This window comes from Grampus griseus, assembly GCF_964374135.1.
Source record: "Grampus griseus genome assembly, chromosome: 14".
NCBI lineage: Eukaryota > Metazoa > Chordata > Mammalia > Artiodactyla > Delphinidae > Grampus > Grampus griseus.
The window spans coordinates 21,066,863-21,084,026 of NC_139008.1; positions in this window are offsets into that span (position 1 = coordinate 21,066,863).

Sequence of the window (17,164 nt, forward strand, 5' to 3'; positions counted from 1 at the left end):
CAGCCCTACCCTCAAACTATCATAAAGGCCAAAGCAGTCTCCTTTCCTTGCTGTCAAGGATCTCTTGGGGAAGGCTGCCCCTCTCCCCAGAAAGCCTCATCATGTGAGTAATAAACCTGTCAGACCTCTTGGGGGGGGGGTGGCATATGAACCAAACCTGGGGTCATGGAGATCATCCCACTTCTTCAGGGTGACACGGGATGTCTAGGCAATGACCACCACTGCAGACACCACCAAAGCAGGGTCTATCCTCACCTGCTTTGGCTTGCTCACTGGCTCGCCTGCCTGCTGGAACTCATGCTTTACGAACTGTTCCTGGCTAGCATGCTCCCGAGTTGCGCTGCTGCCTACTGGCTGGCTCATACTTGGAGCTGAGCTGCTTAGGGCCTCTTTGCTGAGTTCTTTCAAGCCTCTGTTACATTTAACCAACCTAAATCAGAAATTTCATTGGCATTTAGGAACAGGAGTATGGAATTGGGGCCCTTCCTAAAGCAGCCCTGGGTCGTGGATCTTGGACTGGACCCATCTGCATGTCTCAGATTGAATTGTGTGTCTCAATCCCAGCATGAAACATGACTGCCACTAGGCTGCAAGGAATGACTCTTACCCTGTGACCGTTGTATATGTCTCCACCAGGCTTTAGTTCCCATTTAAGGGAGGGCTCAGGGGAAAGACTGATACCCTTATGCAGTGTGTGTGCTTGCAGGGTGATGACTCATCTGGAGTTACGGTCATACTCCTAAAAGTAAACAGCCCACTAGAACCCTCAAAATGCCTTTGCTGCTGTCTATGCCTTCATCATAACAAAAATTTTTATCCTCATGGTTATAGGAAAAAACACTCGTGGCTCCCCATGCCACAGCCAAAGGGTTAATCCAAACATGGCTTAAGCCATGGACCGTAAAACCCAATAAAGCAACCACTTCCATGGGGGAGACCCCTAAACCTGATGATACTAATTTGAGATTCTCTGGAGGAAGAAATTTCTAAATATGAGCTAGATAGAGAGGACCCCCTCGCAAAGTAGATCTAGTAACCACCACCAAATAATAATAACAGCGCCACCTGGAGAGGAGGGAACAAAGAAACTGAAACAGAGATCCACAATTTGGCTCAATTGGAATTCCAAAATTCACTACAAGAATTTGTACAATGAATAGATAAGCGTGGGCAGATTGGCTTTTGCAGCCCTACAGCATAGGTTCTGAATTAACTATAACACCTACAGAGATGCGCCGGTCGGCAAACCTTCATGGCCTTAATCCACACTGAGACTCAAGTTATAGTCATACCTGGGAATCCCACTTAATTTAAACAAGGTACCCCTATAATCTTAGGGTAGTTACTGAACATAAAATAGGAGACAAAATGCTGTGCCTCTCCTTAACCCATCAGAAATACTGCCTTGCCTGATTTCCTAATAAGCAAAGTGCCGTTGCCCTAAAATATCCCATAGGGGACATGGACGCTCTGACTCAATGTGTGATAAAGTTAAACTAAGTCTTAAGCGTACAATCAGCTTAACAAAACTGGGACCCCATGGACCTCTCTGCGCCTGGTTAAAATATTTAATAAGACCCAGTATATATCAAAACAGGGCATTTGAGATCGAAACCCATTATACAAGACCTATGTAGAGAAGGGGGTGATTATCCCACTACTGCTCCATTTAATAGCCCAATTTGGCTTTTTCTTAACCCAGGAAGGAATGAGTGGTACTTCACCATGGATACTGCAATCTTAGTCTCATGATCCCACCCATTGAGGCCCCTACACCCAGTATTATTTCAATTACTGACTTCGTCCAATCAGCAGCTGGTAAATACTTTGCAGTCATAGATGTGGCTAAATCTCTTCTATTCAGTGCCTGTTTTAACAGCCTCTCAGTCACAGTGTGTCAGCACCATCAAAGGAACGCAATACAGCTTTACCTGTCTACACATGGGGTATCACAAAGCCCTGTCATTGTGCACAATCTTTGCAGGCAAGGTCATAATCACGTGTGTGATGGAACATGCTAGAAAGCTGCTGGTCTCCATCCCTAACCAAGATATCCCTGCAAAAGGATGGGACCCAAGGGTCAGTACAACTGGTTGAACTTCAGCGCTGGAAGCCCCATCTGCACACTTCTACAGACTCGTGGACCACTGCCGATGGTCTGGCCATCTGGTCTTACCGATGGCAGAAACAATGATTCCTTATCCATATTTGCCCCCTTTGGGGTAAGAAAACTCCATGAATCTCTTGCCTCACAGATCCCCAAAATATAAGTCCCATATGTCTGTGTACCTACTAAAGCCAGAGTACAAGGCCTCATCAAGAAACTTATTTCCTTCAGAATTTGACCAAAACTCATTTCACTTCTCAACATACACAATGCTGGGCTCTTTAATGAGTCACTCAATGTAAGTTTCATCTCCCTTACTGATCTCAAGATACAGGCTCATAGCAACCACAATCGCTGAATTAAACAAGTTCAAATTCAATTACATGAAATATAACACATTTCAGTCATTAGTCAAACATCAAGGATGAACTGTAATAAAGAATCTGTCTCCATTTTTGATGTTGGATTGCTGACGTCTTCCCAACCCACCCCTGCTTCTTCCCCTTCTGCCCCAGATAAGCGGGCTGATAAGAAAACCTAGATGCTCTCTCCTTTGGAGCCAGCACACAGTTCACAGCCTCAGCCCTCACACAAGATCCCTCGCTCCAGTCCCAACCCTGAACCACCATAAACACTGTCAGTCTCCTTTCCTCCCTCTCAAGCCATTTTTGAACCTGTTTGGGGGTCTGCCCTGCTCTCCCTAGAAAGCCTCATTCTGTGTGCACAGTACACCTTTTTCATCAATCTTGATATTGGAACTAAATTGGGGGTGGGGGGAGTCCCTGTCCTATTTACAGAGTGACCACAGTAGTACCTGGCACATTATGTGTTTAGTAAATGGAAATTAGTGTTACTTTTATTTCCCCATTTAAACTGATGGATATATGTAAACCTGATAGTTATCATATTTATGCTTGGATACAAGAGAGGCAGTGTATTCATCTAAGTGTTATCCTTGATGCCAAAGATGTTAGAGACTTCCCGTGCCAATGGCAGACACTTCATGTCACAGGATCCTGAGAACCCCCAATAAAAAACACTGAATGAAAGCTTAAAGGATAAACATCTCCAGATCGAGGGAAAAGGCTGCACATATTGGGTGCTCAATAAACATTTATTGAATGAATGGATGGCCCCAGTATGGGGGATTTGAGAACTGATTAGACATAAGGCAGAGAAAAGGAACAAGTCAAAAATATTTCAGAATTCAGGAATGAGAAAGCTGCCCTCATGTGCTTTGTCCCTGCACTTGGCAAACTTTAGTGATTAAGAGAACAATGCTTTTTAAAAAAGTTTTGGTAGTGAGACATTCAGGAAAACCTATCAATAAATAGCAAGCCTGATCCTTTTTAAGACATTGTGTCTTAAAATGTGTGGAAATAATTCCAAAAAGATTAAAAGCAGTGCAGAAACCAAGGAACCATTTTTTTTCTATATCGTATTGATCATTCCAAGTGGAACTGTTAGCTATCTTAGAAAGACTGTGGTTCTGAACTGCTTTTACCTCTAACTCTGAACCTCTACTCCTAAAGGATTGTTTCCTAAAGGAAAACATTCAACCAGAAAATTTTAGCACATCAGAATCTCTCTAAAGATTAAGAAGTCTCTGGAAAGTACTGAATGTTTAAATTGAAAAGTTTTTGCTGTCACATTCAGTTATAAGTGAAATAGTTCTTCATATCCCTTTCCTTTCCTGTCTGTAGTTCACCTATGACAACTGTTCTCTCAGAAGTGAAATAAAATGAAAGTCCATGACACTGAGTGTCAGTCATGAAGGGACATGTGCCCAAGTCTGCCTTTGCTGAAGTGTTTGCAGAGACACCTGTCTGACGTCAAGCCTCCACTGCGCTGCTCTTTTACTCACTTTCACATAATCCAAAAGTCATATTTCAGATACACAGCTTCCACTGCAGTGACCTCATTAGGCCTAGCCACTTCTGTAATTCATTGAGAAGTCTCTCATTTAAAGGTTTATTCCCCCTCTCCAGACTGTGTGGGTTGAGTTTCTCCCCATCTGGGTTGCTTGGAACAAAAATAACTACCTCAACTCCTTGTCACTGAAGCAAGAGGGGATGGCATCAATTTCTCAGAACAGGATGTCATTCCCTTGTTAGCTACAGGTAGGACATTGGAGTGGCCCTCCTTCTTCTGACCTTGCTACACAGTGTTCCCACATCTGAAATTTGACCTCCAGAATGCCAACAGAAAAGGGACTCTGAGTCCAGCAACTTCATGATGCTAGAACACGGGAATCTGAGGCCCCAGCTTAAATGATTCCATCGGTTTCTTTAGTGCAGGTCTGCTTCCACATAACCAAGGGACAGCCTTTCAAACTGGCAGCCAAACTTCTCAATCATTGGTTGATCTGAATATCTCAACCTCATCCTCTAGATCCAACAAAAAGTCACCTATTGGCTGTACTCCAAGGGAAAGGTCAGGTTTGGCTGCTACCATTGGAACCCAGCACACACGGGACTGTTAAGAGATGCAGGAAATCTGACTTTACGGCTTTTCTAATCTTCCCTCTATCTTGATTCTTCTTTGGCACCAAGGTAATTTTCCTGCTTAAAGGGCTATTTTATTAGGGCAATGGGCAAGGTGCACATGCCTTAACTCAGTGCTTTCAAACTTCCATTAAACCACCTTCACTATTTTGACTACGTATCATTTACTCTATTATTTTCTTAGCCTTGTCTCTTAAGTCATTTGTAACTTATATTTTTAATCTTAAGCAATAATATCTAAGAGCTAATGAGTCTGGTGTGTTATATATTTCTTTTCCTAATATACAGTATACTAAATACCCATTCAAATATTTTTTCAATGTTCAACTTAGTACCATTTAAGATAATCTTACATACCATATGTAACAGTCAAGATTCAGGCAGGACAAGAAAAACTGAACAAGTTTATTTTATCAGAATTTTTTAAGCAGAGAACTAAAAATGCAAAAAGGGAACACTTGAGTTAACACAGAAATAGTAACTGCATGAAACAGCTACCATCCTGAAGGAACAGAGGGAAGTGTATGGGGTTATTAGCACCTAGAAGCTTGAGGGACCTCCCTGGTGGTCCAGTGGCTAAGACTCTGCACTCCCAATGCGGGGGGCCTGGGTTCCATCCCTAGGCAAGGAACTAGATCCCATATGCCACAACTAAAAGATCCCACCTGCCACAACTAAAAGATTCTGCATGCTGCAGCTAAGACCCGGCGCAGCCAAATAAATTAATTAATTAAATTTTAAAAAGAAGATGGAGAACCTAGAAGCTTGGGAGCAGAGACCCTGGGAGCTGAGACTCAGATCTCTGAGAAGGAGTTGATGCCCAGACAGTGCTGGTGTCTGTGAAGGGCCTCCCGAGGCTGGTTCTGGGAGCGTGGGCGACGAAACTGGAAACTGGAACACCTGCTAGTGTAATCAAATGCCGCTGCCAAGGTATAGAATCATTACTGGAGTGATACTGGCGGGAAAAGAAAACAAATAAGAAGAAAGGCATCCCTTCTCCTTCCTCCTTCCTCCTTCCTTCCAGTTTCCCTATTCACAGAGCCTCCCGCTGGCAAAGGAGAAATGCGGTTCCCAGATCCCCAGCCCCAGAATCGCTGAGTGGAGTCTAGAAGGAAGGGTTAATTGAGAGACAATAGCTTCACAACCAGCACGCCACACTTGGCAAAATAAAATACTTCCATAACAAATGCTCAGAAGATAAATGCCTGTTTGGGCAAATATGCTCGTGTGTTGTGAGAGAGAGAGTAGTTGGAACACGCTTTCCAGACCCCTTCAAGGCCCAACAAACAAATTGTAATTTAGACAAGTCTGGGATTCTTCGCAGCTCAGCTTGTGGTGAGGGTATTAGCTTTGCAACTCCAAACAAGCTAAGCTGTCTGTACAAAACCTGGCAGCACCTCGCCGGAAAGCCTGGAGCTGCTGAGAACACAAAGCTTTTTATTCCTGTTTCCAGCCGCAGGGGTTGAGCCGGCAGATGGGCGCTGTGTCTAGCCCTGGGAAAGGATACCACAGACCTTGCCTCCAAAGAACCCGCCACCAATATGGTGAGGCAAGATAAACTCTCAAAAGTTTCCACAGTGCAGCACAAATCACCTTGGCCACGTGCCCTGTTGTTGCTAGCTCCTGCTTTGAAATCTCCCGTGCCTTCCAATCACACAGATTCCTTACGTGGTTGCAAACATGCCCTCAATTGTGCACCCCACCCTGTATCCCACCCTTTACAGTGTGGCTTTGCAGCTCCTCCCATCAAGAGTCGATTTCCTCAGCCCTTGTTTGGGGTGGCTGTGTGACTTGCTTTGGCCAATAGAATGTGGCAGAAATGATGGAATGCCAGTTCTGAACATGGGCCTCAAGAGGTCTTGCGTGCTTCCACCTTCTCTTAGAACCCTGTCACCATGGGAACAAGCCTGCCCGAGCTAGCCTAGTGCAAGATGAGAGACCAGATGGAGGAAAGCCCAGGTGCCCCAGGCAACAGCCAACCTACCCCTAGAAGCAGAGGCACCTACTGATACACAGCTGACCGCAGATGCAAAAGGGACCTCAGCCTAGATCACAAAAACTACGCAGCTGAGTCCAGCCTAAATTTCCAAGCTGCTGAATCATGAACCATAAATCACTGCCATTTCAAACCACTACATTGTGGAGTAGTTTGATATGCAGCATACGGCTACACGTGGCCAACAAAGCTGTAGGAGAACTTTCTCTGCTCTCTCTCCAGCCACATATTTCATTTCTCTCCCCCTCATTCACTATTCTAATCCCTCTACCTGATCACTCTTTCCCCTCCCTCATCCACCAGCCAACTCTAACACAACTATTTTTAGATCTCAGCTTAAATACTCCTTCTGCCAAGACCTCCCTCAATCTCTAATATAAATTAGATCCATATCTTATACTCTTGCACAGAATATTCTACTTTTTCCTTCAAGGAATGCATCATAATTCGCAATTATACGTCTACCTGTGGGATTCTTTGTTTAATGTCTACCTCCTCCAGTCTCCAGGAAGCTCCCTGAGGACCTCTCTGTACCCAGCACCTAGGTAATGCCTGGCACATAGCAGGTGCCCCATTAATTATCTGATGAATGACTGATGGCTTCCAAGTTAGACAACTGGGCATCCTTAATACCAGACCCTTAAGGAAAGAAATAAAAGCCTATTTGAAGGATCAAAGAAGAAATTGGTACCTCCTCTTCTTCCTTACTATCTTATCCATTCCTGGCACCAGTTCAGGATGCTTGGAATGGATGTGACTGATGACAGATATAGAATTATTGCCTTTCCTGGACCATGATTCTGCCAGGCTCTGAACCCATGTAGCAGAGGAAGCTAATTGTCCACAAACATCTATCCCTCCTTCTTCCTTTTATATTCCCCTATGGGGTTTTAACAGGGTACATGGCCACCCTATTGGAATCTCACTTCTCAGCAACTGGGTATGACCACATGACTAAATTCTCACCAAGGAAATGTGAGTGCAAATGATGTACCAGCATCTTCATCACTTTCCTTAAAAGGAAATTACTGGTCCTCCATTTCCTCTCACCTTTCCTATGAGCTGGAACTAGGATGCGTTGCTGGTGAGTCAACTTTAATCACAAGGATAAAGGTGAACCCCCAGGGGGTGCAGAGCAATAAGACAGAAGGAACTTGAGACCCTGGATGAGTTCATGGAACCAAGCTGCCTACTCAACCATGGACCAACCTCGACCTGAACATGGAAAACAAATAAGCTTTAATCATGTTTCTGAGGCATCGTATTTTAGGGCTTCTTTGTTACAGCAGCTCAGCCTGTGGTCTAACCAATACACCTCACCAAGTCTCCTATTCCTGGGGGAGTCAGGAAAGAGATGGATATAGAACATCAACTCCACCAGTCTTGGTCAGTGACCAGAGCGCAGAATCTTACAATGTTCCTTCTCCACATTCCCCCACCTAGTTCCTGTCATCAGATGACAAATTTCCCGTGGTTCTTTTCCCTTGCAGCTTTCACATTAGAGTGAGAGCTTACTGCCCTGGGTCCTCCTAGGACTCACTCAGGAAAGTAGGACACATAATCATTTTTGGTATAACCCTTTATCTTGCTGAGGCTGACAGAGTTTAACAGTGGTAGGAATTAGAACATTCTAATCACCAACTCATGATGACTCACACCAAAAAAATATTTAACTCATTCTACATTTTAAATTGAAACATACTTAATGTCTTAACCCAAACAGAGTCTGTACCCGGGAGATTCCTTACACAGGTGGACAGCTGGTCTCCTGAACTTTAAGAAAAGCTCTTTTTACACCAACGTGCAGGATTTCTCAAATTTTTCTATCACAGTTTCCTTAAGTGGGCAGGAAAGAAAACTTGTACCCAAAGATGTTTAGGGATTTAACACAAGTAGCCCTCCACAAGCAGGGTATTTCTTTAAAGTGTTATATTTTATCTGTAAAATTCCAATGCAAATGGTTTACATAGTCTGCTTGCTTTAATATGAAATAATGTTTTCATTTGTTTGCCATAACTTTTAAGCCATTAAAATATGTTCGACCTCACTCATAAGAAGAAGAAAAGCAAATTAGAACTACGATAACATAATATTTTTCACCTATAAAATTGGGAACATTCTTAAACGTGATCCTACACTCTGTTGACAAGGGTATGAGAAAACAATTCTCTCCTCCCCGCCTGGTGGGACTGTAAGCTGGTACAGCCTGGTGGGAGGAGAGGGTGGTTAGACAATAGGTATCGAAAGTTTAAATGCAAAATTTAAATTCAGCCTCTGGGAATTCGTTCTCCAGACATTCCTGGACGTGCGTACAAAGGCACGTGTGCAAGGATTGCGTTCAGCGCTACCTGTAATAGCAAATGACCGGAAGCAGCCTCTGTGTCAGTCAATAGAAGACCGGATACATGAGATGCAATGGGTGGGTATGTGGCGGTAGGTTCTGGGTGGGTTCTCTGAGAAGCAGATGCCAGGCAGAGTGTAAAAGGTTTATTGAGGAGTGACAGTTATGAAGCAAAAGGAGAGGAAATAGGATTGAGCATGTGGGTGAGGGAAGGGTGCCATCAGAGCCCACTTTAGGTCCCCACCAGCCCAGAGGGAAGCCAAGATTGCCTGTTAGAGAAACAGCCAGGCCCTTGAACCACCACCTTGCTCAGTCCTGGGTAGGAGGCTGCCCCAACAAGAGTGTGACCCCAACTCGACACTAAGGGGGGACCCTGAAAAAGTCCCAGCTTAAGGCTGTCAGCTCCCCACTCCTTGTAGCTGGGCAGCCAGTCCTTTCTCAAAGGCAGGTCTGGCGCAAGAGTCACCCATAAAATAAAGAAGAAAGAGAGAAACTTGCACTTCCTAGTATGGAACAGTCTCCAGGCTGTATTGTTAAGTGAGAAATAATAAAGAGCGAAAGAGAACACAATGTTTTGGAACTAGACAGAGGCCTTGGTTGCCCACCAGTGTTGTCACTGAATTGTATACTTTAAAATGGTTAATTCTGTTATGTGAATTTCACCTCAATGTTTTTTTAAAAAGAAAGAGAACAGAGTGTGATACTATTGGGTTAATAAAAAGGGAAATGCATTTACGTGCACAGATAGGTGTGGGCAATCTCTGGAAGGAGCTGCAAAACACTGGTGCTGAGAAGAGAGACTTAATTTTCACTGAACATCCTTGATACCGCTTAAATTTTTTGCCGTGTGTGTGTAATTACACCCCCTCTCAAAAGAACAGCATTAAAGAGGTTGCTTAATTGTTCTGATGAATGAATAAATTACTTGCCATCAGGAAAGACCAATTAAAAATTCCCCACAAAATTATTATTAGCAAGACACCATTACACTGATCTTTCCATTTCAGAAAATGCGGCCTCTGTCCAGGTGCAGGGCCATCGTAGGTTCAGTGCTGTCCTTTCTCTCAGGGTCAGAGGACTCCAGGAACACAGACACAGTACATTTCTGAACCACATGGCAAGTATCGATACTTGCTAGAAAAGGAGAAAAATTATATCTTGATGAAAAGTGTTCACCAGCTGCTATCCCATTCAGCCTGAGCAAATTAGCATGTCGTCATGGACTTCATTATTTTAAAGATGGTGAAACGCCCAAGCCACTGACATTTCCCCTTTCATCACCATGTAAAGCACTGGCTGCCCCTGGGTCTCTCCACCAATTGCCCAAGTGTGTCTTTTGAACCCATTCGATGGTGTCACTCAATAAGGGCACTTTTTTCATCTTGGCTGCCTCTTTTTGACCCAAAATAATTGCAACCATTTCTACAGCTCCAGGCTCCACTAGGTTTTCTATTATCACAGGTACCTTTCACAGCGATTCTAAACTGACGTTTAATGAAGAGACAATTTTTTTATGTTTGTTTGATTGTACTGCTCCAACCCAAGACGTTTCTTTTCAGTTACAAAACACACGAGTGCTTGGCTTTGCCTCCAAAGTCACACAATTGGTTTTTCAACGTCTCTGCTAGCGTTTTGTTTCATGCAATCAGTCCTCAGACTTTTCTCGACGGAGACATATGGTTTGGGCCCATTTTAGCAACTCCATAATATAACCAATTATAAAAATAAGCGTCTAAGAATATCTCATGTTTCTAAGATTGACACCAACGCCCACTACTCAATGATTGCTGATTGTGGCTGGCAGTGCACTCAGCGTCTTTGTGGTCAAGTTCACTAGCAAACTCAGAAGCAAAGTCATATCGTATCCAGGTCAGAAACAAACTTTGGGTTGTGTGGACATCCATCCTTCCATGTTACAAGTCACTGATTTTGAGATTTTGCTTCAAACTCTTACACCTTCTAGCTGAAAGTATAACTTTAAAATATTGCTGTTTAAGAAAGTAAATGAGGGCTTCCCTGGTGGCGCAGTGGTTGAGGGTCCGCCTGCCAATGCAGGGGACACGGGTTCGTGCCCCGGTCCGGAAGGATCCCACATGCCGCGGAGCGGCTGGGCCCGTGAGCCATGGCCGCTGAGCCTGCGCGTCGGGAGCCTGTGCTCCGCAACGGCAGAGGCCACAAGAGTGAGAGGCCCGCGTACCGCAAAAAAAAAAAAAAAAAAAGTAAATGAAAAATGATACTGAAATCCAAAAGCTAGAATTGTCAGCAATCCTACATATTTTTGTTCATTCATTTATTCAACAAATATTTATCGAGTGCCTCTTCACATGCTGGGCGCTACCTGGGGCCCTGGAAATAAAATCAATGCTGGGCAATAAGAACAAGGCCCTGATCCCGTGGAGCTTATGATCTAATAGGGAGATACAGATGTTAAACAAATTACCACAAAAAACAAATAATTACATACCGTGAAAAGTGTTCCGAGAAAAATATATCACTCTTACAAGAGAATAGGAGGCCTGCTTTAATTTGGAAAGTTAGAGAAGTGATATTTTAAGGTGAGAGTGAGACCATGTCTTAGTCTGTTTGGGTTGATAAAATACCAGACATTGGCTTATAAACAACAGAAATTTATTTCTCATAGTTCTGGAGGCTGGAAATCCAAGATCAGGGTACCAGCATGGTTGAATTCTCATGAGGGTCCTCTTCCGGGTTATGGATGGCTGACTTCTCGTTGTGTCCTCACACGGCAGAGAGCAGGGAGAGACAGCAAGCTCTCTTGTGACACTTATAGGGGCACTAATGCCATTCATGATGACTCCACCCTTCTGACCTCATCTAATTCTAGTTACCTCCCAAAGGCCCCACCTCCTTATATCCTCACATTGGAGGGTAAGGTCTCATATGAATTTGGGGGGGACACAGACATTTAGTCCACAAGAGACTTGAAAGATAAGTCATTTCACTGGTCCAAAGTGGAAGGAAAAGTGTTGAAGCAGAAGGGAACACTTTTGGAAACACATGGTTGGCAGGGACCAGACCATGCTGGGCTTTACAGACCATGATTAGAGTTTGGGGTTTTAAGGTAACGTTAAGGGAGACCTTGATGGTTAAAATGAAGGGAATCACTTTAGCAGATATCTATTTGTTTGAGGTTTCTCTGGTTTTTGTTGAACAGTCCAGGCAGGAGACAAAATAGAAAGTGGAGGGATCAGGTGAGAGGCTGCTGCCATGGACAGTTGAGACAGGATGGAAGTCTGGAGTGATGACACAGGAAACAGAAAGAAGTGGGTGAATCAAAGGTAGGTTTTGAAGGGACAACAGACAATACTTGGAAAGACAGCGTCTGTTCAGAAGCAGAGGAGTGAGAGAGGCAGAGTGTCGTGAATGACAGCAGAGCATATGACGCATCCCCTTTGGAAACCAGTCTTCCAGACCCTCTCCAACATCATATCCAAGCCTCAGTTTCCTCCTCTGTGAAACAAGGACACCACTACTTACCTCTTCAGGTGGTCGTGCTGATTGAAGAGGATAATACACGGAGAGCATCAATGGGCAATGCTCGAAAATGGTCTTCTTATGATCATCCCCTTTTTGCCCCATATTGTCAACCTTGCCCTTTGTAATATTACTATTCTTCAAATGAGCTAGACTTTGTCCTCTCTTTGCCCGTCCACTCACCTCCACCCAAACCTCCTCTCTATATTCCATTTGTGCAATAATGAGGTTACCCCTTCTCGGTCCATAAGTGCCCCCACCGTCAACGTCCACGTCCAAGGCAATTTCTTCTGGGATGCTGAGCAAAGAGCTGGGCTCTCCTCTACCATCAGCAGGTCCTTTAGGTTCTATGATCTATTTAACAGTCCCTCATCTTTCATTATTTTTTATGGCAGGTGGGTCAGCTAGATTTGTCCCGTCATGGTTGCTAGGGCATTTATTTACTCAAGAAAATGAAGAATAAAATATCTTCCAACAAGGTATTCTGGATACGCTCATGGCCCACACACAGTTCTCAAGGAAGAGTCCTCTCTCCCTCTTGATGAGGAAAATCATATCGGCTCCTTCACAACAAGGGGATGTCATCACGGAAATTTCTAACATGTAAGTTGTTGGCTGTTCTCATAGAGCTTAATTGCAACTCCTTGGGCCAGGAGTTAACAGAGTTTGTGGTAGCTGCTTCTGGACAATACCCCAATTAAGTCAATTAAGTAATTAATAAATAACTAAAGCTTAAAATCAATTGGAATAGTATTATGCCAACATCAATTTCTTGTTTTTGACAACGTAATCGGATCACATAAATATCGTTGGGGGAGCTGGGTGATGAGTATTCGGAACATCTGTAACTCTTGTACATCTTACGTTATTTTAAAAGAAGAGGTTATAATTTGAAAAAGCAAATGCAACTTAAAAAATTAATTATGGCAAATCTGGTTTTGAAACACTCTGCCATCGTACTTCTGCTTGCTCTGAGGAGGAACAAAATGCGTCACAGATCATCGAAGCTGCAAAAGCAGAATGGAAAGTCACATAAAAACTCAGGCAGACACAAGGCAGCAAAAATACCTCATTGACAGAGTCGGAGTTTCAAGCCGATTCTCACAGAAGCCTGAGTGGTAGCAGTGGTCCCCAGGTCTTGTGGCAAAGTTTATCTCCTACCCTGGGGCTCTCAGGACCCCAACGCAAGAGCCCTCCACCAAGCCAGCCAGCCCCAGGGCCGTCCCCACCTTCCTCAGCCTAAGTCCTGAGAAGTTCACTGGGCTGAAATGTCCACCACAAATTCGTTCTCCCATAACCCTTGGTACAAATGTCCCCAAATACGCCCGGTAAATTCACAAGCTGGACTGAGAATAACAACAGTAGCTAACACTGGGCACGTCCATCATCTTAATTCCCATAACACAACCAAGAGTTAGATAAAAGAATCCACTGTTAGGGTCTTCCCTGGTGGCGCAGTGATTGGGAGTCCGCCTGCCGATGCGGGGGACACGGGTTCGTGCCCTGGTCCGGGGTGGTTCCCACGTGCCGTGGAGCGGCTGAGCCCGTGAGCCATGGCCGCTGGGCCTGCGCGTCCGGGGCCTGTGCTCCGCAACGGGAGAGGCCACAACAGTGAGAGGCCCGCGTACCGCAAAAAAAAAAAAAAAAAAAAGAATCCACTGTTAAACCAGCAATTCTAAACCAGTGGCTCTTCCACATGGTTTCCAACTCCCTTGGTAATTAGGGCCTGTCTCCCCGCCCCACCTTCATTTCTAACCCTTCTGGAAACCTTTGCCTCCTCCTCTGAGGTCAGAGAACTTATAAGTAAAAAAACCCCATCTTTTGAGATGTGGAGGGAGGGGTACAATCACTCTTGCCTTAAACTAAGATTATGAAAAATAAACTCGAGAGAAATTTTAAATGCCTTTGAAAAGATTTATAAATTAAATAGCATTTGTCCATCTCTCTGCTCTTTAAAATTACCACGCATGCACCTGAAGTTTAAGCAAAGAAATCCATTAAACAAACAAGCCCAAAATCATACAACACAGATTCAGAGGTGTATCCCTTCAGTCTAATGAATGTCCAATTCAGAAAACCATTTTGTCTTCAAACAGCCCTGAAGGTTCTTATCTTTGCTATCTTTCTGTATTGTTAGCAGAAATATTACATCTTTGAAAAGAAGAAAAACATTATTCCCAGAGCTAAAACGGAAAAGGCTTTGAACTATTTAGGGATAAATCAACCCATAGTTACCAATAAGCTGAAAAGAATGAAAGAGACTATTTCAAACCAAGTAGGCCCCTCTTACATATACAGTATTCAAGTGTTAATTTCCAAATCAGCCTTAGAATATGCACATATACATTCAAATTCTGCTGAAATGTCACACAAGCCCTGGTTCAATCAGATAAACAATTTAATTCTTTCTCTAAGGAAGGGAAACTCAAGTAAATCTTCTAGACCCCGATTCAGGTAGATATTACCAATCTAACCTCGTTCACCAGGATGGCATCCCTTATAACTTATACACAAATTTACCTTAACTTCATTTAAATTTTAAAGTGCTTCTCTCAGCTGAGTGGCTGGGTTTTGTAATGAGGAGGAATAGAAGGTACCCGCAAGGCCTTCAAGCACAGTTGGACTGTGTGTGCACTTCACACACCTGGCCAAGGTGATGAATGAGGTCAGAAATCAAGTCCTCCCTCGGATCACTTGTTAAGCCACCTGGCTTGGCCCAAAGAGTTTCAGGCAAAGGAAGGGATGCCTTTTGGTAATTGGTCCACTCTACCGAGAGGAGGAACTTCTTTTGATTCACCTGTACAGAAGTGGTACCTCTTTGTAATTCACCTGAAGAACCATAGGTGCCAGCTGTGGCCCTGGACGCCACACACCTGTAGTCTGCCACCCCCAGGTGATACGCATTCCACTGTAGGGAGAACCAGGCTTCGGTCCACAGCCGTCCCCAGATCCAGCCCTTCCCTGCTACTGTCTCTCAGCCTTCACCCTTATTTTCAACTTTGAACTTCCAGTTCCATGTATTTCAAGACCCATTCTTTCTGATTCTTATTTTACCTAGAAATTCAAGTACAGATATTTCCTGGAATACTCAGCCCTTGACATGTACAGACACATACAGTAAAGCGCACCATACAGTTATTTCAGAGAGAAAGAAAATGTCACATTACAGATGAACACACGTCTGGTGCCCAGATGAACACCAAAGAACCTCAGTATCTGGAATTTACTGTCCTGTCTTATAGGATCATATGAAAATAGCTGGACAGATTGCCAGCAAAGTTAGGGGCTATGTTTGTGATAGGTTCGATTTAAAATATAGGACACAGGGCACATGGGGAATTCACCTCAGGGGCTGCTGGAGAAGCTCAAAGAGCTAGATTGTTATGCTCTGGAGTTTTATGACAGGCCTCTCTGATCAGGAGACACATGCAAGTACATCAAGATGCTGTCAATACAGAAAATCAGCCGGGTTTCAAATAGAAGCCCCAATCTGTTGACTAGTCAGCCACTCTTTTTTTTTTTTCCTTTTTTTGTAAAACTTTTTTCCAGCTTTATTAGGGTATAAATGGCAAATAAAAATTGTATGTATTTAAGGTGTACAACGTGATGTTTTCATAGATGTATACACCGTGAAATGGTTACCACAATCAAGCTAGTTAACATATCCACCGCCTCATTTAGTCATCTTTTCTGTAGTGAAAACACTCAAGATCTACTCTCAGCAAATTTCAAATATACAATATAGTATTATTAACTGCAGCCACCATGCTGTCCATTAGATCCCCAGGACTTACTCATTGTACATAACTGAAACTTTGAACCCTTTGACTAACATCTCCCCATTTTCCCCAACCCTTAGCCCCTGGAAAACACATTTCTACTCTCTGGTTCTGTAAGTTCAACTTTTTCAGATTCCACATATGTGAGATCATACAGTATTTGTCTTTCTGTGTTTGGTTTACTGCACTTAGCATAATACCCTCCAGGTTCATCCATGTTGTTGCAAACACCAGGATTTCCTTTATTTTTTAAATTGAATAATATTCCGTTGTATGTATATACCATATTTTCTTTCTTTAAATTTATTTATTTTTGGCTACGTTGGGTCTTCGTTGCGGTGTGCGGGCTTCTCATTGTGGTGGCTTCTCTTGTCGTGGAGCACAGGCTCTAGACACACGGGCTTCAGTAGTCGCGGCATGCAGGCTCAGTAGTTGTGGCTCTAGAGCGCAGGCTCAGTAGTTGTGGTGCATGAGCTTAGTTGCTCCGTGGCATGTGAGATCTTCCCAGACCAGGGCTCGAACCTGTGTCCCCTGCATTGGCAGGCAGATACTTAACCACTGTGCCACCAGAGAAGCCCCAAAAGCATAGAATTTAAAAGGCTTTTCTCCAGTGGCATGTACTTCTTCACATGCAACATGAGAACATGATTCGAACACTGTCATTAGGGCATTTTCTTTGTTAGATGAAAATTTTGTTTGCATGCATTTTTCAATAGCTTTGAGCTGTTGAATAGCAATATATGCAAGAAAGAGCTGAGAGACTTATGTACAGATATTTTCTAGATCTATAACCCACACTGCTCCCCAAGAAAGATGGGCTCTGTTGACAGAGAAGGCATTGTTCTGTTGGACACCTGGAGGAGTTTGTCAACGAGTTTGGGAGTAGACGTTAGTAAGAACTAAAGGTCTCTACAAAGTGGACAGAGGAAGAATTGAAAACCC